This window comes from Cupressus sempervirens, chromosome 5 (genome assembly GCF_028749045.1).
Source record: "Cupressus sempervirens isolate cs-2001-9-10 chromosome 5, ASM2874904v1, whole genome shotgun sequence".
NCBI classification, from domain to species: domain Eukaryota; kingdom Viridiplantae; phylum Streptophyta; class Pinopsida; order Cupressales; family Cupressaceae; genus Cupressus; species Cupressus sempervirens.
The window spans coordinates 420,494,057-420,519,919 of NC_143122.1; the positions used below are offsets into that span (position 1 = coordinate 420,494,057).

The 25,863-nt window shown below is 32.7% G+C and overlaps 1 long non-coding RNA gene across 1 annotated transcript; it reads right to left on the bottom strand.

The window, feature by feature from the left end:
• Positions 1-23,631: 23,631 nt before the first annotated feature.
• On the bottom strand, positions 23,632-24,476 carry LOC149556574 (uncharacterized). The gene is made up of 2 exons (XR_016352361.1): positions 24,351-24,476; positions 23,632-24,239 (listed from the first exon to the last, which is right to left on the bottom strand). It is a non-coding gene; the product is annotated as an uncharacterized LOC149556574 (long non-coding RNA).
• Positions 24,477-25,863: the final 1,387 nt, after the last annotated feature.

Here is a 25,863-nt window from a genome sequence, read left to right on the forward strand (position 1 = left end):
ATCTGTTGAAGATATTGCTGAAAAGAAGAATCATAATATCATGATAATTGATATTGCATCTACTCTTAGTTATGTTAAATTTGATGAAGTCAAAGACTGCAAGACAACTTATGAGATGTGGATCAAGCTAAAAGATATATATGGAGGAGATGATAATGCAAGAAGAGCTAAGGCTAAAAGTCTTAGAGGCCATTTTGATTAGATAAGAATAAGAGAAGATGAGAACATTGTCAAATATGTGAAAAGAATCAAAGCAAGTGTAAGTGCAATCAAAGCATCTGGAGGAGACATTCAAGAGAAAACAATTGTAAGCAAGGTACTAAGAACTCTTCTTCCAATTTATGTAATTAGAGTATCTACTATTCAAAAGATGAGATGTGATCCAAATAATAAAATTTCTTTGGATGCTCTAGTTGGAAGATTGACAGCTTTTGAGTTAGGTAACTTTGATAACTATGTTCCTAGTTCAATGGTTATTGAGTCTGCTTTTAAAGCTAAACTCTCACTCAAAGAAAAGAGTAAGAAATCGAAATCCAGTCAATCAAGAAGTGAAGAAGGAACATCAAAAGAAAGTTCAGACAGTAATCTTGAAGTTATCGAAGCCCTACTTGCAAGGAAGTATCTCAAAGGAAAATGAAAGTACAAAGGTAAAGTTCCTCTGATTTGCTTTTCTTGTGAAGAAGTTGGTCACATTGTTGCTAGGTGTCCAAATAAGAAAATCAAAGATGAAAAGAAAAGCAATAAGCACAAAGGCAAGGACTCCAAGAACTACAAGGGCAAAGGTAAGTAATCTTGTTTTATAGCTAAAGATTATGATAACTGTGAAGATGAAATGGTATATATTGCTATGAAAGATGAATCTAATGATGAAGGAGATAAGATGGAATTTATCTCTCATGCTAGCAAATATGATATATGGATTATTGATAGTGGCTATTCACATCATATGACTGGAGATTTAAAAAAAAATTTGAGCACATGGAATATTATGATGGAGGTAGTGTGAGATTTGGAAACAATGGACATTGTAACATAAAAGGAAAAGGATGTATTTCATTGACTAAGGAACTTGTATGTGACAATGTTTATTGGGTTGAAGGACTAAACCATAATCTACTGAGTGTGGCACAATTGAATAACATTGGATTCAAGGTAGAATTCATGAATGGACAGACCGAACTACTAGATGAAAAAGAAAATCTGGTTGGATCTAGCAAGCAAACAAAAGGTAATCTATTTTACATTGATCTTAGTGAGTGTTCATGTGTTATTGCTCAAGTAGAAGAAAGTTGGTTTTGGCACAAAAGGCTATGTCATGTAAACTTTGATAATCTAGTTAAGATAAGAAAACATAAAAGAGTAAGAGGTATTCCTAGTTTGAAGAAGCCTAATATGGGTCTATGCAAGAATTGCCAAATTGGTAAGATGGGAAAGACTAGCTTTAAAAGCAAACACTATCAATCAGAAGAAGTCTTGGAAATTGTTAATATAGACTTATGTGTACCTACTAAAATAGAGATTTATAGTGAAGAAATTTTTTTCATTCTGTTTATTGATGACTATTCTAGAATGATGACTGTAATGTATCTAAAAGAAAAATTAGAAACCTTTCAAAAATTCAAGTAATATCTACTAAGAGGAGAATAGGAAACTAGAAAGAGGTTGAAATGCTTAAGATTAGATAGAGGTGGTGAATTCATCTCCAATGAATTCAATAATTTATGAATTAAAACACAAGTATCAACCCCTAGTACACCACAATAGAATAGTATAGCTAAAAGAAGAAATAGATCTATCATGGATTGCGTAAGAACTCTAATGATTGAGAAGAATGTTGCTCTCAAATATTTTGGAAGGAAGCTATTAGCACTACAATTCATACCTTGAATAGAGTACAGTTGAAGAAAGATTCAAACAAAACTCCTTAATAGCTATGGTATGGCTACAAACCTAATGTAAGTTACTTGAAAGTATTTGGCGGCAAATGTTATATCTTGAAAGAATCTAGAAAAGGAAAATTTGATGTAAAAGGTGATGAAGGCATATTTCTATGATAATCCTACAGAATTAAAGCATACAAATGGTTGAATTTTTCCACTCACAAAATTATAGAAAGTGCACATGGTAGAATTGATGAATTTGCAGGAAAGAGTGAAGAAGAAAGTAATAAGGAACTAGAAGAGTATAGAAGATTTTTTTAGTATGAACCTGATACCTTACCAAATCTATCTAAAAGAAAGGAAGCTTCATCATCTGAGTCCCCAATATCTCCAACAGTTACTGAGTTGCAGATAGTACAACCTGAGCTATAGTTAAAAGGACCTGAGTCATAATCAAAAACTACCAAGCTAGTTCAAACCAAGCCTGATGGACTTGAGTCATGGTTAGAAGAGCTCGAGCTTGAAACTAAAATTCAAGATGAAGATGGTGGAACTCATTCAAAGTCCAAAGAGCCTATGTTAGCAAGATACGTCAGAAGGCATCATGCACCTAATCGGATCATTAGAGACAAATTCGATGAAACAATGACAAGAGGCAAATTAAAATGTGCATTTTTACTTGCTAAATTTGAACCTAGAAGTGTTAAGGATGCTTTGGAAAATGAAAGTTAGATTGAAGCAATGAATGAAGAGATAGAACAGATAGAAAAGAACAAAACTTGGGACTCTTGTTCTTAGACCCAAGGATAAAAATGTAATTGGTACAAAGTGCGTATTTAGAAACAAGATGAATAAAGATGAAAAAGTTGCAAGAAACAAAGCATGATTGATGTGTAAAGGTTATTCTCAAGAAGAAGATATTGATTATGGTGAAACTTTTGCTCCTATAGCAAGACTAGAAGGTGTTAGAACTTTACTAGCATATGCAACACATAGAGGATTTAAAGTATATCAAATGAATATTAAATCTACATTCTTGAAAAAAATTCTTGACGAGGAAGTCTATATTAAACAACCAGAAAGTTTTGTAGATCCTAACAAAAGGGACATAGTTTGTAAGTTACACAAAGCATTATATGGTCTCAAGCAAGCTCCTAGAGCTTGGTATGAAAGACTTTATAATTAATTGGTACAGATTGGTTTTCAAAGGACAAATGATAATAGTAGTTTGTATATCAAGGAAGGACTAAACAAGAATATTGTGTTGGCAGAAATGTTTGTTGATGATACTCTATTTGCAAGAAATGATGACTTGTGCAAAGCATTTTGAAAAGAAATGAGTAAAGAATTTGAGATGTCTATGTTTGGTGAGATAAAATTCTTGTTGGATTCCAGATACAACAGAGCAAAAATGGTATCTACATCACTCAATTTAAGTATATCAAGGGAATACTGAAAAAGTTTGGAATGGAAGATTCAAGACCAGTTGGAATCCCTATGTCTACTAGACATAAGCTCTCGAAAAATGATAATTCCAAAGAAGTAGATTAGACCACATACAAATCAACGATTGAAAAATTACAATATGTAGTACACACAAGGCTTGATATTGCTCTAGCAGTTGGAATAGTGGCAAGATTCTTAGCAAATCCTAAGGAAAATCACATGATGGAAATCAAGAGAATCATGAGATATTTGAAAGGTACTAAGACTATGGTTTATAGTATAAACTTGGAGGCAATTCAGACTTGAAAGTATTTACTGATGTTGATTAGGCAAGAAGTATTGATGATAGAAAAAGAACTATTGGTGGAGCATTCTTTCTTGGTAAAAGACTAATGTCTTGAACAAGCAAGAAGAAAAATTGTACATCTCAATCCACAGTAGAAGCAGAATATGTGGTAGCAACAAGTGATTGTTTTAACATTTTTTGGTTCAAACAATTGTTGGAAAGAATGAAGATAGAGATCAAGGATCCAATAGTCATATACTGTGATAAAACCAGTGGAATCAACATATCAAAGAATCTAGAAATGCATACTAAAACAAAGCACATTGCTATAAAATATCACTTCTTAAGAGAGTTAGTAAAAGAGAAAGAAGTCATATTGGAAGATGTTAATACAAAGGAACAGATTGCAGACATATTCACCAAAACCATTACCTAGGGATGCATTTTTGTAACTAAGAGGTAAGCTAAGGGTCATTCCCCTATCTGAAGTTCACTAAATAAAGCTTAGTGATGCATCAACTATAACCTATTGAAGATCAATTAGTTGGTGTAGATTTGACAAAGGCATATTGCAAATGAATAGTACTTAAGCTACATTGGTATTTACAGAATTATTGTCTTTGGCATGTGTTGTCAAAGATGGAGAAGTTTACTATTATATCTCAAAAAAAAATTTTGGAACAAGAATAAATTAAGGAACTAAAGAGGGAGAAGTTTGTTATAAGAGGGAGAAAGTTCTGAATGAACTTGGCAAAAGTTGTTGCAAACTAGGAGAAGAATCCAATGAAAGGAAGAGCTCATACTAACAAAGGGAGTTCTCAAAGAACAAATTCAAAATTTCATTGTGCTATGACATGTTGTGTTGCCATCAATGCCAAAGAGGGAGATTTTGAATATAAGTGATTAATTGTGTATTGTCTTTGATGTTACACAAATGTCATATCATTATCAATCAGTATATGCCAAGTTCACTTGGGTAATGGAGATAGTTTTTTTTGTTTACTAAGCAGTATGTTTTCCTAGTTCAAAAGGTAGTGTCTACTAAGTTCACTCAAGCATCAAAAGAAAGTATGCAGAAAGTGAGTGTTAACCAAGCTCACTCAAGTAATGAAGGAAAGTTGGATGGAACCCGTGCTAACCGAGCTCACTTGGTTGCCAAAGGATTTTTGTAGGTTTGTAGTGTTAACCAAGCTTCTATTGGTTAACAAATGAAATCATTTCTAAGTTAGTTTCTACTAAGTTGGGTCAGCTAGAAAGATTTTTTTATTTTGGCATATTAAACTTAATTGATTTATATATTGATTCCAATTGACTAAGGTGATGAATATTAATTATTCTAAGTTGTATTTGAGCCAACTTGATAAAGTGAAAGATATAAGTATAAGATCAAGTTGTGATTTCAAAAAAGTGAGTGAATGTAATGCATAAAGATGTTATTGAAGATCTAATGATGAGAAGAGGAAGTAAATTTGAATAATGAGCAGAATATCCTTGTAAAGTAGCAAAGCTATATTCGATCAGGAAGGATTAGATACAAGCCAGAACAGAGATCTATGATTAGCAAATTAGTTGCATTCAAATCAGGTCATCTCATTGTTACTGTCTAACCATTGTAGCAATGATCTAAATCTATTAGTAGAGTTGGCTTAACAACTATTTTCAAATCCTCTAACAAGGTGGCAATTCTATTGAATTGTCTAAAGACCTCTAACAAGGCCACTCCTAACAGAGTGATTAAATACTTTAATAAGATCATACCTAATAGTGTATTTTGTAACCTCTAACAGGGTTGGCTCCTAATAGGGCTCACTTTAGAAGAGTGAAAATAGTAACTAGTTGCAATTGGTGGCTTTTCCCAAATTGAGTTTCCATGTTAAATCCTAGTTTCAAATGTGCTCTTTCTATTTTATTTTATGTGGTAATCACTGATAACATCTAAAGTTTATATGTCAAGCATTTACCAAGTTACAACATTTTGTATGTGTTTACTGAGCTTCAACAACATTTAGTTTTCAGTTTGTGTACTAAAATCTAAATGATCTGAAATTTATTTTAGTAGTAATTGATTCACCCCTCCCCTCTTAGTTACTCCTCTTATATTTCCAACAATCAAGGGATTACTCAAAAGAAAACTCCAATGGTGTTTCCACCTTTGGAAGTATGGTTTCTATGATGCAAAAATTGGTGAATGATGTGCTTGCTTTGAAAAACAAAAATATCTCAGAATTCATTCAAAGCTCCATACAAGGATAGTTCGCATAGGTTAATTCCTAATGTTGCACATAATTACACAACTAAGAATCAAGCAAAGCTTCCCCCTCCCCCAGAGAGGCTTGCACTCAAATCTCCACCAAACAATCAAGCTATGGGATGCTTTAAGAATGAGAAATATGGATCTTTACCAAATAATTGTCAGGAGAATGATATTGCTGCCACATATCATGATGATGATGATGATAGAGTTGGTGACTCTAACATCAGGTATGTTTACTATGAAGATCAAGATTCTAAAGACAACTTTGGTCATGCATATGCAATTATGATGTGTTCTTAGACACAACTAACTAGACAACAAGAGGAAAATGTGAAAGAAAAAAAGGATGTGTAATTACCCTTGCTAAAAGAGGAACGCCTCTGTCCACTCTTCCTAAAGATTGAGAAAATAACCAAGTAAGTACATCTATTGCTCCTACTTCCTCTACTATACTGAAACCTAGTATGTCTAATCCAAAACCTCAAGTTGAAACTTTTAGTTTTGTTTTGGCTAATTCATTTAAAGCATTCGATATCATTGATCATGCTAGAAGAACCAAAGTTTAGATGTGTGAGGATGAATACCTACAAGCTTACCAGATCAACTAGAAAGATTTAATAAGCTTGTAAAAGAGTCTCAACCTACTCAAGCCATTGTTCCAGAACCTAAAGATATACCCAATAATTTAGTTACCATTCCCTCTAGTGTTCTTGGAAAGATAGAACCTTTCTATATTTTCTTGTTAATCAATGATTTCAAGTTAATTAATTGTGTAATTGATTCTGATGCTTCTGATAATATCATGCCATTTAAGGTAGTTGAAGCATTAGGTCTCACTTTGACAAATACTTTTGGAAATTGTTATTTCATGAAAAATAAGCAAGTTCCACTTCGAGGGAAAAGTAAGGATGCTCAATTTACATTCATGTCCTTCCTTGAAAAAAAAATCAAGATGTTTGTTTTGGTTGCTAATGTTCCTACTTAAAACATTTTGCTAGGCTATAATTTCTGTAAAGATATGGGAGGAGAACTTAATATGGATATGTCTAAAGCAAGAATACTCATTAAGGTGTTATGCAGAAGCTACTTCCTTAAAGAGAAACCAAGTACATAGTCATTAAAACAAAAGATCCTCATGCATAATTTCTTTTTGAATCACTTGGAATCGGAAGCTATTATCTTCATGTTGATGAAATTTTAGAATTTGTTGAGGATTATCACTTTGATGATTCTATTACATCGTGTGTTTCATATAGTGAGATTTGCAAATGCAAGTGAAGATATAATGTGTGACTCGGTACCAATAACTCCTACCATGGTGCTGGGGTTGTTTTAATCACCACAAGGAGGAATGTTTCCTTATTCCTACAAGTTGTAGTTTGAAAATGCCAACAATATTGCAGAATATGATGTGTTGATCTACTTGGTATTAATATTGCACAAATTAAAGGAATCCATAATTTGAATGCTCAAGGTGATGTTGAACTTTTGGTATGCCAATTTTGAAATCAATATCAAACAAAGAACAAGAGGCTTAAGCATTACAAGAACTTGGTTTGGGATTATGTTGATGGATTTGATGCTTTCAACATTTCCATGGTGCCAAGAGAATTCAATGCCAAAGATGATCCCCTTGTTGTTTCAACAATACTCTTAATTCCTCATGAGAGCTTTGAACAAGACAAATATTCTATCCAATCGGTTTTTCACCCAAGTGTTCTAGACAACTGTGAGCATTGGAAAATTTTCCATGATGAACACCAGATTATTAATTTCTCTCAATCCTAAGAAGTTTGTGTTTGGAGTTATAGAAGGAAAGCTTCTTGCACATATTGTATCTAAAGAATGAATCAAGATTGATCCTAATAGGCTTAGATCTATTCAAAGTCTTTCCCTACCCACCAATAAGATTGTTGTTCAATCTTTCTTCACAAAGCTGAATTTTCAAAGAAGATTCATTCTTGACTTTGCAGAGAAGACTCGTCATATTTCAAATATGATGAAAGGAGCATAAATTTTTTGTTGGAGTGTTGAATGAAAGGTTGCCTTCAAAGAAATAAAGGAAGCAATAGCACATGTACTAGTGTTAGTTTGTCCTAATTTTTCAAAGTATTTTATCATGTATAGTTATGCTTTAGAGAATACTATGTTAGACCTTCTCATGTAGAAGAAAGTTGAGGATATAGAAACCCCTATCACATTCATGAGTTGTCCACTCAAATAACATGAGCTCAAATATTCATTGATGGAAAAAAAATGTCCTTGTGGTTGTTAAAGCAGTCAAATCTTTTAGGTTTTATATACTAAATTCACACATGGTGGCTTTTGTCCTAGATGCTACCATCAAATCTATTTTGACACAACAAAAATTTGGGAATAAAAGAGGCAATTGGATTGCCAAAATATGGGAGTATGTTATTGAGATCAAGACTACAAAGTTGGTTCATGGTAAAGGTTTATGTCAACTTATGGTTGAAAATGAACCTGAACATGAAGAATTACCTAAAGTTTTGTTCATTAGTACAACCAATTAATGGTACTATGATATAGCATACTATCTCACATATGGTGAATGTCCTTCTCATTTTACAAAAATGAAGTTCAAAGCTTAGATCCACACATTTGACCTTGGGATAGTGATCTATACAAGCATGTTGTTGATGGCACTTTTCATCGTTGTGTTGATAAAGCACAACAAATCAGATTGTTAGAATCCTTTCATGATTCAGTTTGTGGAGGTCATTTTTTAGTGCTAGTTACCACACATAAGATTTTGTGGGCCAAGTATTACTGACCAACTCTTTTCTATGATTGGGTACGTAAATGTGAATGTTTGCCAACATTTTGTTGGAAAACAAAAATTAGTAGCACTTCTATTAAAGCCAAGGGTAATTGAGGAACCCTTTCAGTAATGGGGTCTAAATTTCATTGATGCTATTAATCCACCATGAATTGTAGGGCATACTTATGTTTTGACAACAATTGATTATTTCACTAAGTGGGTGGAGACAATTTATGTGAAGAATGCAATGTCATTTGTGGTTTGCTCATTTTTGAAGGATAATATTATTTCTCATTTTGGAATTCTCAATAAGATTGTCTTAGACAATGCTTCAATATTTTCATCATCTACGATTATGCAATTTTACTTTGAACATGGTATTATTGTATCTCATGCGTCTAACTATTATCCACAAGGAAATGGGCAAGCTGAGTCTAGTAATAAGAACTTGGTTACAATCATTTGCAAAGTTGTGGATGATAATAAGAGGAAATGGGACAAGGCATTGTTTGATGCTTTGTGGGCGGATAGAATTACACCAAAATGAGCTATTGGCATGTCACCATTTTAGCTTCTTTATACATTGAATGCATAAATTCCCCTAACTTTAGAGCTTCATGCTCTCAAGTAAGAAAAGTCAATAGAAGATGAAACTTTTGAAAGCTCTTTGGATAAAAGAATCATGTTTGTTCAACAACTTGAAGAAAAAAGAATACATGTGGTGGATAGGCTTGTTGCACATCAACAAGTAAGAATGATAACAACTCCATGGGCAAGCTGAAGGAGATGGGCTAGACACTATTCGATAAAAATGCCAAGAATAGAGAATTTTAGGTTGTAGATCGGGTTGTACTTTGTGATAAAAGGTGAGAATCAAAGGGCATGCATGGAAAGTTCAACTCTCTTTGGTGCGGTCCTTTCATTATTCACTCAGTGGTAGGAAAAAATAGTTTCTTATTGGCATACTGTGATGGAACTCATTTGCACTTCCACACAATGCATAATATTTGTAGCATTATTTTGAATAATGCTCCAACTAAGAACCCTTGTACATAATGTCCAACTCTTTTTAGTTTAGGATTTTTGTTTTTTGTTTTCAGTCGCTTGACTCTATAGCGTAATAGAGTAGATAAAGGCACTTAGAAGTCTGGATTCTACATCCTCCTTATTTCTAAGAACAAATGAGGTATGTTCCCTAGTTAGAGCTAGCTATTATCGTCAATTTGGACATCACAGAATTGAGGTAACCCTACACAATTTTCGCATAGATTTGTAGGCGATTCCTCTTTCTTTCAATGCATTGATGAGGTGTCCTGAAAATGATTCATTATCTCTGAATTGTTCTTTGTGTAGTCTTTTCTATGTACTAGTTTGAAGATTTTCCCTTGAGATTATCCCTAATTGTTTGTTGGTAAGAGTTTTCCTTCTCGTACTGCAAACACTCAAATTTTAGTGAATCTTAACATTCTTTCTTTGTTTTTCTTTGTGTTGTAAATAACCTTTTTTTTTCTTTAGGTAAATATCCCTCGGAATCCCACTCGATTTGAGCTAACTTAAGTCCAAATCAAAGTTGTCTAATTCAAGTTATAAAGGAAAAAGTGGGGTTTTTCATGACAACTAAATATTTTTATTAACAACCTCATAAAAGTGGCCTTTTTATTGGGAATTGCATGACATAAAATTATTTTCAATATCTAAAGTGGATTTTGTGGTCCATTTTATAATTTCAACTCATTCAAAGTTTATTTAACCATCATTTTTTTATGTTTTATGAAAATAACCCATTTCTAGACTATTCTTCATGTTACTTTATTAAAAACTATAGTTAGATATTGAATATAATTACATGAGACAACTTAAATGTGTAGAATCAGATTTTTATTTCATATTGCATATATCCACATGCAAAATACTTCATAAAAGTTCACTCCCAATAGATTTTAAGTCTCAACATCATTAGAAGTGTGCTCTTTAAATGTGATTGCATATATTATTGTATTCAAAGTTCATTTTGATAAACAAATGCATATGTATATTTAATCACCATTAAAAGTGGGCTTTTATAATACACTTCCATGTCATTTTGACATCGAAATGTAAATTTAAAATGAGTTCTTTACTCACATTACACTTAAGTGGGGATTTTTGACCAAGATACATATTTTTTTAATCAAAAAACATTGTTCTCTTTTAAGCCTAAGGAAAAACTTGTGATTTTAAGGTCAATTGCATATGTTATAAAGTATAAACACATCTGAATGCCTATCAAAAATGCGTTTTTGACTTGTAGGTTCCACCTAAGAGGCAAAGTGGTGATTTTGTATCATATTGCGCGCACGCGCGCACACACACACACACACACACACACACACACACACACACACACACACATATATATATATGATTTCCAAAAGTACATCAAGACTTGGTGGCAATTTTTGAAGGGTTTACATATATGTTAAGGCATATAAATGCTTTCTAAAAGTGTATTTTTCACTCAAGTCATTAATCATCAAGACTTGATGGTGATTTCTAAGCAAACACATGATTAAAACATGTGAATGCCTTCCAAAAATGCATTCGAACTTGATGGTTATTTTTAATGATATTGCATTGTCCCCGAATACATTTGTTTATCTCTAAAAGTCTCGTCTTCTTTTATAAGGCTAGAAGTGGCGATTTTCCAAGAGAGAGCATATGTTATGACTTCCCAAAAAGCCCATTTTTGGCTTAGAAATGCCTTAACCCTCCTCAGTAGTGATTTTTGGAAGAGGCCTATGCATTTTGTGACATGCTAATGCCTTTCTTAACGACGTGTTTTTGAATCCTTGTTTCTCTAATAAGAGTTGGATGACAATTTTAGGAGAATTTTCATATGTTTTTGCATATGCATTTGACCAAAAACAACCCATTTTGGGCTTGATCTCCACCGAAATACCTTTCTTTTATGTTCATTTTGGCATTGAATCTTTTCAGGGAGAGTTCTAAGGTAAGGTTTTCAATTTCTAGCTTGTTTTTCATCATTTTAACAAGCCCATATATACTCTAGACACCATTTTTATATGCTTTTGCATTAAGAGTTTTTAGGTCAAAGTTTGTTCCACATTTTAGGCATTGCATTTCTCTAACCATCTCCACATCTTCAAATTTGACCCATGGTGTGTGGATTTTGGAATCTATGAGTCTTTGTCTTTGGACAAATCTTAAATCTTAAGTCTCTTAGATTATTTAAGATTTTCTCAATGTTTTGAATAGACTTGCCTTTCTCATTCTTGGTGGAGTTGAAGTGAATTTTCCTTGGTTATTTTTTTAAAGACATTTGTATATGTAATTCTTGAAAGTTCTTGCAAATATTTATCATTTCCATTTTCAGATTTGAATCTCTTTTGTGTATATAAAGTTGATCCTTCTATTTGTTGTCTTTTTCTCCAAGTTGCATATGCAAGGTCTCCTCTTTCGTGCATATGTAGTCGGGTGTAAAATCTTGTTCTCAAAAGAAAGACAAGTTCATTTTCCCCTCACATGCAAATGCAAGTTAAAAACTCACCATTGCACATTTCGTGTAATTCCATATGGCTGCCCTATGGTTGAAGTTTCTCCCACATGCTTACTGGATAGAGTTTTGAATTTTACACTTATTAAAACGTAAGATACTCAACGTGTTATTCATTTTTCCCCTTGCTCACTTAATTCCAAGCTTGCTGGTCACATGTGCAATCCACTCCAAAAAGCCCATTTTTTGCTATTTCACTCATATTTTAGCCATTTTGAGCATGATCCGTTTGTTTGTTCTCTATTCTTAATCATTCCATTCATTATCCCTATCCATACCTAGTCCAAAACCTATGTTTCTACACTTAAAATGTTGTTATGGATCCTTCACATGAAGATGTTCTCACTTTATGGGATTTTCATGTGACAGTTGTGTAGGCATACCATTTTGCAATGCCAAGAGAACCTACTTAAGCAAAGGGTAAAGACAAAAATAAGATGAAGTATCAATACGATTAGTATCATAATTCCATTCCATTGTCGCTAGTAACTTCCTACTATGAAGAAGTGTGAGATAATGGTATATCTCACATAAACATTGAAGATTTCTTGGCAAGAGTTGATGTTGAAGCTACCAAGAATATGACATGGATCAAGACGCATCATATTCATTTCTATTTGACTTTCCCCTTGGAAACACATGAGCCACAATTCATTCTTGCATGTGCTAAATGCTTTGAAGCATCTTCTAGAACCATTAGAGATCAGGATGGTAATACTATCATTAGTCTTGACCCTGAGAGTATTGATTATATTTTTAATGTTCTTCATATTCCAATTGTTACAAACATTGCAAGACAAAAGGCTATGGAGCAGTGGACGAGGATACTACTTATTGTAGCAAGTTTGTCAGTGATAACTAGTTACTAAGAGACCCAACCTTGTTAGATGGCCAATAAAAAGAGTGTGCCAATGTGATTTCAAGGAGTTAACCAATAATCTCATTACATTGCTTAGTCTCTTGGCAGGGCTCAAGGATTCAAATACATTCGAACCCTGGATGTATAAGTACATCTCACTTATAATAAGGTCATAGAAGAATGTGTTTTGGGCTAAATTAGTGAGTGATTCAATATGTGAGCAATTGGTGAACGTGTTTCTCTACTGGTGTGTTCAACATGAATTCCTACATGGTATATATTGTTGCTTTCTTGTGTGCTTTTTCTAGTTTATCAACAAAAAATGACAAGGCTATAATTCATGTCTAGGAGTACTTTGAGCAGTTGCCTTTGAAGCAAAGTCAGATACACTTCTTAAGGGTTCAAGATGCCTTCTTTGGGAATTTCATGTGCTTATTTGATAAAAACTCCCAAATAAGTGAGTCTTTGATGAAGCATGGAACAAGGTAAATGAATATAGTTGTAAGTTCTTAAAGTTTCTCAACTTCATATATCTACAAGTTGGATGCTTCAAGGCAGAGCCACACACATTGCCAAGGTACCTTACTAATAAAATTATACTCATGGAATTGGCAAGGCATCTTATGGAGGTATAAGCTTATCAATCTAGTTTGTATCAGCTAGGAGCAAAAATCTCATTGCGTAACCCATTGAAAATTGGTGGGTACTCATTCAGTATTATGCCTAAAGCAAAGAACATGGAGTTTGAGCTTCAAAGGATTGGGCTGAAAAGATTTGAAGCCAAGAGTTTATTTTACTAGAGAGGGTTACATGACAAGATGAGGAAGTAGTTCTTACATGTACATCATCTAGAAGATCGTTGGATTGGTGTACGTAATGAGGTGAATATACAACACATGGACTATACTCAGTTAACTACAAAGCAGATTGTGGATTTCAACTAGACATCAATCCCTCCTGGATTAGAAGATGATGATCAAATCCTAGATCTTGAATCTTTTCAGTATGATGTGGAGAAGTTACCCATTCTTCCTCCTACTTGGTCATGTAAGGAAAGTACTTCAATTTGGGATCAATTTCAATCTATTCTTGCTAACACCAATGCTTGGATGAAAAAAAGGGACCTAAAATGCATTAAAATAAAGCATAGAAAAGACTTTGATCCTACTGGTCCAATCAGTTTGAGATCTAAAATAAAGGGTAAAGGTAAAGATGGTACATCATCATCTATATTTGAACCTCTCATTCAGAGTTTGCCCAAGCTACCTATCAAAGGAGGTAAGGATTAAAGAGTACTTGAGGTAAATGGGATTAAAATTCAATCAATTCACATTGACTCAAGTGATGACGATGCAAGAAAATCAAAGGAACCTTCAACATAGGTTTCATGTCCTCTTGAGGTTCTTGCTATGACTTCTCTTCCAAATTTGGCACCAGTATCAAATGAATCTCATGATTCAACCCTGGGCATGGCTATGGATGCATGCTCTATGCTATGGATGCATTCTCTATAGAGCATCAATCTCATGAAGATCCTGTGACCATCACTCAAGCGTTCCTTGTGTCCTCAACTAAACCTACATTAGAAATAGGAGTGATCAGTATGATTATGAGAGTGTTTTTGATATATACTCTTTATCAATTCCTATTGTAACTATTAATTCTACAACATTGCTTGTTGTGACTTCAATTCAGTTTGAGCAATTCATGACTAAAGTTATACTCAGAAGCCCTACTATTGTGGCCATTCAAACCAAGGAACCTTCTATAGTCACTATTATCATGCAAAGCAATCCATAGTTAACTATGGTGACTATCGCTTCAGCCAATGTATCTTCTTTCAGTCTTCCTCTATGGTTGAGTACTATCATTCAAAAGAGAAAGAAAGAGGAAATCCCAATTGAGGAGTCTGATAGATAGGTGACCAAGCCAAGGATTTCAAAGAATAAGAAATCCAAGATAGTTTTTCGAGTTGTGGTTGATGAAAATCACAATAAGTATGCTAAAGTAGTTGAACCACTTGTAGAGAAATCTACTAAAGACATGCACTCTACTGACTGCAAAATTACAAGAGTTGAACTCGGTAAACAAACAAGGCTTGGTTATCAACGAGATGCATATGAGGTCGTCAACTTCCTAACATGAAAGAAGGATGAACTATGGGACAAAAATAGAAAACTCGAGGAGGAGAATGCACATTTCCTAGGGATCATTGAGAAATTGAAGAGGTCTTCTTCGGGCACAAAATTTGTTACATGTTGGGTGGATATTTTGCAACCAATAGTTTTGGGTTAAAATTCAATCGCAAAATAAGATGACTAGCCACTGTGTGTGAGATAGAGTATCTCCTACCTTCAAGGGAAGGTTCCCCCTTCTCACCATTCCTTAGATTAACTCAAGGTAAGCAAGAAGTCGAGAGATTTGATAAAATGGGTATTGCTAATATCCTTTCTTCTTATCTTTCAAAAAAGAATCCACTTACTCATGGAGCAAGTAATAGGCAGGGTGAATCTCTAACTACACTTCTATCAAGAGCTGGAAATAGTGATAGTGATAAACCTTCAATAACTCAAAGGCTAGCTGAAAATTTACTGGTTTGGCTCTAAGTCTGCTCGTACTTCTATATGGAAAAGCTTTACAATTAAGGCACAACTCCTAAAAGTAAGAATAACTTAACTATTTTGTGAATTAAGAAAGAAGTATAAGCTACGAACAAAGATTCTAGCTATATATTTCTACAACTGCTCCCAATCAAAGCTTTGGCTTTGATTGCTTCTTAAATCATTATGCTCTTTTATTGAATACACAATAATAACATGAATCAAGACAATAGACACAAATTGCAGTCAAAGCTTCTAATTTGCTCTATCACAATTGTTTCCAGTCAAAGCTTCGAATCCAATTACTTCTTTTATTCACTTTTCTTCTAAATTCATACTACACAATCAAAGTTATGCTTGCACATATGTGGTAGAGCTTTCTTGCATACAATAAAAGATGATTTTTACAATGAGAGGGCACTCCTTTATATAGGCATAGGAGTTAAGAAAAAGGTGGAGGAAAAAGTGGAAGCAACTCAACCAACTTTGACCTAGTCTAACTATAGGAGAAAACATAGAGTTACATGTAACTGCACATGCTACTCGCATTACATCTTTTCATGTACATGTAACTCACATTACATGTAATTACATATCTTCATGTAATGCATTCTCTTCAACTACAAACATGAAATAAAAAAAAATAAAACAAAAGAAAAATGGCATAATCATAGGGATTGTCCTAAAAGGCCTTGTAATTGGCAATGCTATCCTAGATGATAACAAGATTGGGTGTTCTTGTACTTTGTACTATTGCATTCACCTTCATAACCATGGTCTTGTGTCTTCGATAACCTTTGACTTTGATAAATTGTCCATTGTCATGTGGAAACTTGATGTGATCCAAATTTTCTTGCTCAAGTTGTTATGAATTTTCCTTTGTAGATTGGCACAATTTGGATCCTCTGACATGAAAGTGCCAAATACATGGTCTCCAAAGACAATATCAAGCATTTAAAACTCAAAAACAATCCCTCTTGATCAAAGGTATGGGATAGAAAGGCATTTTTTGAGTTTTTTGAACAAAAACATGAATTTTTTATGCAAAAATCTAGGCCGTGGCAAAAAAATGCATATTTTTGAGTCATTTTTTACTCGTGAATGCAAAATCAACTTCTCCAAATGCATATAAATGGATCAAAATGCAAAAATGTGACTCTAAAATGCAAAATAGTGGATACAAATTTCAATTTTCTGAGTGTTTTTAGTAAAAACGTGATTCATAAAAGGCATGAAATGAATTCATTTTTGGCTTTTAAATGCAAAAATGTAAGCCAAGATGTATTACAAATGATTGAAGATGCCAAAACTCCTCTTTTCCTTCTGAAAGCATGATTTAAATCACTCAAAATGAATTTATTTGAAGATTTTTCAAAAAATGTGCCTTTGGAAGGAGTTTGGAAAAATATTTTTTCGCAAGAGAAATCCATTTTTGATGTTGGAAAATCCATTGCCAAGCAAAATGACCCTAATGGAAAAGATCTTATGCAAATCCATTAAAAAACTCTCAACTTATTATCAAAATCGGGTTCTTAGAGGGCAAATACATGTTCTTCAAAAACAGACTTTTTGAGTGTCATTGAATATATTAAAATATGTTTTTTGATTAAAAATGGATCTTTTTAGGTTACTTACATATTTTAAAATGTGCATCTCATCAAAATCACACTTTTTGAGTGCCATTACATGTTTTAAAATATGCTCATAAGCAAAATCAAACCTCTTGGGGGAGGAAACATGTTTTAAAACACATCTCACTTTTTAGATGTTAAAGCATGAAAACTTCACTTTTGATGCAATAGCATAAAAAGGTCTACTTTTGATAGACTTTTGATGTAATAACATCAAAAAGACTTCACTTTTGATGCAATAGCATAAAAAAGGTCCACTTTTGATAGACTTTTAATGTAATGACATCAAAAAAATCCATAAAAGTGAACTTTATATGCAGTGACATGTAAAATGTCCACTTTTGAAAACTTCAAGTTATTTAATTCACTTAATATTATAAAAATATTACAAAATGGGTCATAAACAATATTTATTTGTCATATTTTGAAATATAACATACATCATTTAAAAGTAACATTTAAATAAATATTTGATTTTTAAAACAAAAAATTAAATTGAAACTATATAGTTACATAGTTATTTTAAGTAAAAAATTAAAAAGTAACTCAACTTAAAATTATAACATAAAGTGCACTATAGTCACTTCAAGTTAAAATTTTAATGTTAAGGTAACTTAAAAACATAACGAAAAGTGAAAATAAGTTATATTTTTCAAAAAGTTACTGTCAAGTTAGAAATATAACATGATATTTTTAGTGCGTGTTGTACCAAAAAGGTCCACTTTTGAGGCACTAAAATGGGCATATCTTTTGATTGACAACTCTGATTAACCTCTAGGTTAGACCAAATCGAAGGGGAAATTGAAATACATGACATGAGCAAAACCAAAGGACTAAAAACAAACAAATGCAAACTCAAACACAAAGAACGGACAATGAAGGCTTCAAAAATCAAACAAAAGGCTTGACAGAAAATAAAACAAAAATGACTTGACGAAAGCCTTTAGTAAAATAATTTGATATATGAATTGAAATGGATCGATCAATCAACATTAACCAATTGAATATCAAATTCAAGCTTGGAGAAACACAAAACTAGCTTGAAAAAGTTTCGTGTTGAACATTTTGTAGTGACAAAATGCAGGACAACATTGCAGACATTTGTACCAAGAAGATCAAAAGAAAGGCATAAGTTGTAGATGAATGAGCTACCAACATTAAATCACAAGGTTGTTAACTTATTCCTAATATTTAAAGGGTGTTGAAGAAGGGAAAAGAAGATACTACTCAATTAAGTGATATTCAAATATCACTTAAAAGACAATTATAGTTGTTGCATGAAAAATTTGGTGCTTCAAAAAGTATGACGGATCTTGATTTGGATAGTCTATGTGATTATGAAGTCATCTCATCTATTGAGATGTATCATGATTACGAGCATTTGATGATTAACAAGGAACAAGTCCCACAACAACTCATGAAGGATGCAGAGGCAACAGTAGTGAAGATTGGTGAGCAAGAACACATGATCAACAAATGCTACAAAAAGTTGTCATGTGGAATAACCACTAAGAACAGAGAACTCAAGAAAGAGGAAGATATTCTTATAGGCTTCACTAAAGCAATTCACTTACAACTTGAAGTAGATGATGTCAATCTCAATATAATGAATAAATTTGTAAACTGGAAGCATTCACTTGACATACTACAGAACAAAAAGAAAATTTCCATCAAGGAAATTTTAGAGGTAGCTAACACATATCGAAGGATCACAATGGTTATTGAGTATACCAGTGAGCTCGATGTCGAGATTGTGCAGAACTTACTGCTGAAATTTGCAAAGATTGTCGAAACTCTGTGAAAGTTTGAAAAATAAAATTCTTAAGCTTTAAGTAGAATAGTAGTAGGAAAGCTCCATGTAAAAAGCATCTATATTGTAAATACATGATAACATATACCTGTATAAAGAGAACAAATTTTCACAATCCATTATATTGTAATATGTTTTTGGATTCGATTGTGCTAAGATTACAATTGAATATTGTATAAAAATCTTAACACAATCGAATCCAGAAACATATTACAATATACATGTATAATCAGCTCATGTAGTGCAGCTGCAATTGCATTAGGCATGCAACTTTGAATAAAGTCAAAGTAGTTAGTTAGAGATAAGTCAAGATGATTGAGGTTGTTCCACTTTTTCCTCCACCTTTCTCTTTTCTTTTTTCTTATATAAATGGGAGAGATCATTGTAAATAATCATCTTTTTCTTTAGAGGAGAAGGTTGGGCTTGTGACTTGAAAATTGGTTTCTTGTTGCAAATCTCTAAAGTGAATAAAGAAGCAAGTTTTTCCAAAACCGTGTTATGATACTTGGAGTTAATCTTTGTTTCTTACACTAGATTGATTGACTCATCTTTGTTACTTCTTTCTTTGTGAAGCATTCAAGAAGTTAGTGTTGTTTTTGGAAGACTTTGAGCTTTCATAAATAAGATTATTATAGTTTGATAGTGGCTGCAAGTACTAGGATTTAAAAGACTTTGAGCTTCATTTCTTGGTATATGATTTTATATTTGGATAGTTAGCAAAAGACTTTGAGCTTTGTTAGTTGTTCATCGTTTTGTTTCAAGAAGATTTCTTGTAGGAAACTTTGGGCTCTTGCTATCAATCTATAGTTGTTGTCTTAAGGTTGTTCTTACGTCAATGCTTAAGCCACCAATGTTACAATAGCAGTAGATTTCTTTTGTTAAATTGCAAATAGTTGTTATTAGTATAAGGTTATTCCTAAAAGAAAAGGAATTGATCTCGTGACTCACCCATTTGTTAATTTTAGTTATGTTTTGTTGTAGCTACCTATGGTAAGAAGGGAGCCTCACCTATTATTGAAAGGACAGATTTATCTCACTACACCGTTGCCTAAAGTTTCTATTTTATAAGCTGTGGTTACATTTGCTTACGAAATATTTAGCCAATAAAATGAAGATCTCATGTTTCACAATCAGCTTTATAAATGCGAGAGGAAAAGATGTAATGGTGCCCAAAACATGAATCTAGCAACATTAATATGGAGTCTAATAAATAAATTTAGAACTAAAATGAACATAACTACTACTCGAATGACAAAGGACGTAAGCATCAGTGTTAGAACACATTACAAATGTTTTACAAAAAAGTAACATCAGTCATCTTGAGTCTTATTTTCTGGGCAAACAAGGAAAACTCTAGAAAAAAGTTTTCTAGGTTTTTACCAAAGTAGGGTGAATTTAGGTCCCTACACAAGAAAAATCTTCATATAGTCAACGGACACATAGATAGCAATGTTATTTTAGTTGCAACTTTGAAACAAACACCAAATCAAAATAGTAAAAATGCATCATTGATGAACTGATCACAAATAGAATTAGGAACAATTGTGGTGCTCACACAAATGAGGGAGAAAGACCAGGCTAAATTAATAATATCTTCATTTGTTAAAAAAGTGATGTCAAAAGTATGAACATTATTTTTATAGATACTGACATAGTTTTACAGCTCATTTTATGTTTGTCAATGTTAAGATACTTACAATGAAATAGATTTATCCAAATGAGCTGATCGCAAAAAGAAGTAGAAAAGAAAAGATTAACGTCGATTAGAGATTCATGTATACGGAAAATAGCAGAGCCATTGAATGCATTTTATAATTAGCTAATTATAGAAGCACATTTATAAAGGATAGATTCAATACAGGTTTGTATCGAATAACTAAAAGCTTACCGATTAAATTCAGCATTGAAGAGTTATACACCTTGGAAACAAGACAAAAAATTAGTGACTTAGAAAAATAAAAGCAAGTGGAATAAGGTAATGTGGCTGATTGAAGATATTAAACAACAATATGCACAATCACACTTCTATACAAATATGGACATAATGTTTCAAAGCTACTTGGTTAATTATTGGTAAGATTATTCTTATACAGTTGTATTATTTCTTCAAAGATACCCATCTAGTAGAGAGTCATAGAAGAGAGGGACATATTATTGTCCAGAAGGAAAAGAAAAGTAGTGAATTTATAGAGGAAATATATAGATCTTCTATTGTTTAATGCTTACTAGCACAAATTAAAAGATTCTAAAAGTTACCCATGGTGTAAAATTTCTGATTTAGAGAAAGTAAAGGCATTATTAATCTCATTTAAGAAAAGTATTTGAGTTGCATACAGAAGCATACGTTTACAATATAGGAAGATCCTTGTTTTATGACTAATCAACAACAGAGTATGGTGTACTTAAAATAAACAATTGTAATATCCTCATTTTTGGCAAGTATATGCAGTTGATGGAGTTAACTCATCATAGTGACCCTCGTGGGCTGACAAGGTGTTTTGGGGGTCCAAGTTGTGTACTTGCTATTTTTAGTAAGTTTATTTTTGGTAGTTGTTATTTATGGCAGTGAAGTGGGTGGCTTTGGTAGTTGGTCATCACTTGTAGTAAATAAAATTAATAATTGCATCAGCTCTTATTTATTCATTAATTATTGAGTTGCACTATTATAATAATATTTATGTTATTATATAAATGTCATTAAGAGCTATTTCTAAAAAGTGTTTCGGAAGTTTCAAGTGTTGAGTTCTTTTGGGAAACTTCCACAACTTCTAAAGTGGGATTTTTATGAAACTTTGGCCAACAAAGGATTATAAATAGGAGCTCATTTCATTGGGAAAAGCATGCTTGGATATTTTATTTTCTTTTGATGCCTTTGTGACTTTTTCTGATTTCTGATTTTTGTGCCCTTGCTAAAGTATATGGGTCTAAATTCTGAGTTGTTCCATTAGATCTACAGCTGGAATATTGTAAATTCAAATATGAGATTTGTTTTGAGTGTTGTGAAAAATTTTGCTGATTTATAACAATTTTCTTCTTAACTGCTATTGTACGATCTGTATCTAAGGAGACTGGTTGTTGAAGAGTTTGGAGGTTTGTGGAGAGGTTCCAATCAGTTTTGAATTGTCAAAATTACTGAGTTTGGTGGAGATTTGAATTGGGGGCAGAATTGACAGTCAAACTCAATGTGGAAGGCAACATTTTTTGTTGGTGTGAAATCTAGGTGAGTCTGGAGCCAATTTTCTTCCTTCTTGGATTGGATGACATTGTATACAGGGTCTGCACTTAATTACAAGCCATGGTGAAACTGCTCTATCAGCCACACACGATTCGGCAAGCTAGACATCCACCATTTGTAGTTGCAATTTGCACATGTGAAAACACGTGAACATATTTAGTTCAACGTCCAAGCATTCACACCTATGATTTGGCTTCAATTGCATTTCCTCCATTAACATTTGCAAGAGGTGACTGGATAAAATTGTATTTGATCTTTGGGAGATCTGCTTGTAAGTTTGGATAGGGATTCACTTGTCAGTTTGAAAGGTCAAATTGCCTTACAACTAGGTTCTAAGTGCTGCATTTTTTGCTATTAGTAATTTATGCAATTAAATAAAGCAATCATTTTGATTTTCAAAAATAAAAAATAAAAAAAACATTGTTCTGTTGCATCCGCATTTTGGATAGAGGCAAATTCAGAATTCAATAAATTGGCTTGTCCTTCATCATGATTATCTAGAAAATTGCCTCTATTTTTTATATTTTGGGTGTGGTACTTTGGAATTAAGAAAATTGCAAATTGACAAACATTTGGAGTTCCTTAATATTGTTTGCTAAGTGTTTGACTAAATGCTAAATCTTTGATTAGTAAGGGAAGGTGATGTTTGTTAATGCCATAACCGACGTGGGTAATTACAAACAATGAACATGCTTTGTTGAAATTTTACTTTGCACACAAGGAGACAATCAACATTGGGTGGAGTACCTACCAAAGTATCTCATTAAGCTCGAGAATACATTAGTAGCACCATGTACCAAAGTCACGGTTTATAGCAGAAAGGTTTATGGACTTTAAACAATGATGAGTAGTATGCATATTTCTAGTGGATGTGTATTATAAATATCTATATCGTGGTATTAAAATGATGCTTGCAGGCTAAGTTTTTTATCTAAAACAAACCAGGTCCATCCTTTCAATAAATTGTGGCAATTTTAGGAATCGAATAATTTCTGAGAGGAACAGGTAAAAGATTTGGTAAAAGATTTAAAGAGAGTCTGCAAAGGCAGAATATGTAAAGAGACCACTGTTTGTCACAGGGTTTTGAACAATAAAAATGGTGCTACAAATTCAATGGAGTTTTCGGGAAAAAAATTAGACTCCAATGCCCAGTTCAAACTCTCAACATTACCCATAAATTGTTAAGGGGCACAAGAAAATTACAAGTAGGATGCAAGTCTATTGATATGAGCAAAATAGATTGATGGAAGAATGAAACAAATGATGTTGAACAATGAAGAAGGGAAATTGATATGAAACAACAAAAGACTCCCAAGTGGTAATAGGTATTAGATTTAATGTTGCATAAAATGAGGGTTTCAAATCTCATTAGCGCCTTCAGAAATATTTTCAAGAAGGTTCAACTACATGCATAATCTTACTGAATCATGAGATTTGTCCCATGAGAAAGTTTAAACATCTGCATAATATTCATACTTGTAGCCCACGATTGCTTAAGTGAACACTACCCATTTGAAGAGGAAGAGTCCCAGTCTACAGTTGACCAAAAAGAAAATACAGAGGAAACGTAATAGAGAATCCTCATTATCATTGTTTCCAAATAATAATAGTGCAGCCATCTATTATGTCTAGCAATCTGTTGGCGTTGCTCACATATGAGCTTATAGCTTCAAATCAATCATTCCTTATTTTTAGGGGACTAATAAATCACCAGAATGTACATGGAACTAGACCATAGAGGGAGAGAACAGAGGATTTAAAGAAGATATTCTTAAATACTTATAAATGGCCACAATACATACCAAATCCAAAGGGTTGAATCTTTGCAAGATTCCCATATAAAAACATAGAGCGGCTGATAAACAACAGGCTTGTCCACAAATTTATGAAACAATGATGGAACCTGTTCGCGTTGAGTAAAAAATTAAACAAAATCCTCAGTTTCTACTTGCAGAATAAGAAAAGAAAATGCAGTTATAGGAATATTATTTAAGCTGCAGGATTTATTGCTTACCAAAATCTCAAAGTTTACAAAGGAACTCAAACCCTAGTCGACAGTGTCTCACAAAAGACTCCATACCCTAGAAAATACAAAATGTGAAAATGATATGAAACTTAGGGATTTTTCTTAATACATATCTAAAGCCCTAATACTTTTTATATAGGAGGGTCAGGCCAGATATATGAAGATTTTTTTTTCCTCAACTGTATCTTTTAAATAATTTTACCTCATGTTTCCATGTTGCTGCTTAACTGTTATTTCTACCAACTGAAGTGTTCCCATGTAAATTTTTAATTCTAAGAAAGGGGAAAATTGGAATCTTTTCCCACATAAGTGGAGGAGCTATTGTTTAGGAATTGAAAATAAGTTATGAGAGAAAAGGGGGTGCTTGAAATAAGCAACAATGCTTATTGAAAAAAGCTAGAAGTGTCTTCATAGAAGTGTCCACATATTACTCTTAAAAATATTGAGCAACTGCTACTATTCTTACTTATTATATTAGATGAATTTTAAATGAAAAATCATATATCACTTATGTGTATAAGTGAGAATAAAATTATATTATTTTATTATTTGCATATTCATTTGATATTTGATATTCATTAAATAATCATTTCAATTATTTAATATATATTTAAATATTCATTTTATTGACAAAATAATATAGATAATTTGCATATCATTGTAAATTAATATATCGAAGTGCTAAAAAGAGAAAATTAATATAAAGAACTCAGTATATTAATTATTTTAAATGCAAATGATAAGAGGAAGTTAACTAGGACTAGCTATCAGTTTTATTCTTGGAGACTAGAGACATTTTTAGTTGAGCAAAAAACACTTTTTTCAACCAAGAAAGACTTTTCCAGTCAACTGCATGTTACAGGGAGGTGATTTTCAGTTGGGGGGAGTTTTTTTTTCCCACATAGTAAGGAAGCATTTAAGTGTTATTTTGGCAAGTTATTAAACAGTTAGGTCCAGTTAAACTTTCAAATCACTTCGGACCCTCATTTTTGCAATTTTCACATGAACTGGAGTAGTTTGACATGCTATATCTTTGGCTTGATTCTAGGATCCGAATTAGGGTTCTTTGCATGGTTTTGAGAAGATGGAGGCAATTTTGAGTAAGCTATTAGTTTGACATGGACTTTAGGGCAAATTTGATTGGTTTCTTCACATTTTGGAGCAATTTTGATCCTGATTATTCATGCATATTTTTTATATTCAAATTAGGGTTTGAGGCTTCTATTTATTGTATTTTTACCTCATTTTGAGGTCTCTTCTTTTTTGCTCATATTTCTTGCATATTGCAAGCTTGTGAGCTAATTTGTTGGAGCACTTTGTAGCAAATATTTTTCAGCATTAATTATATAGATTCAATGGTTCCTTCTCATTGATTCTTGTTTTGTAGTATTGTGAGTTCCTTGCTTTTATTTTGTGTTTTCCTACACTTCAGCTATATTCCTTATTGCATGTTCAAATCTCAATACTTGTAATTGTAGGTTTTTGTTTGTGTCTTTAATCT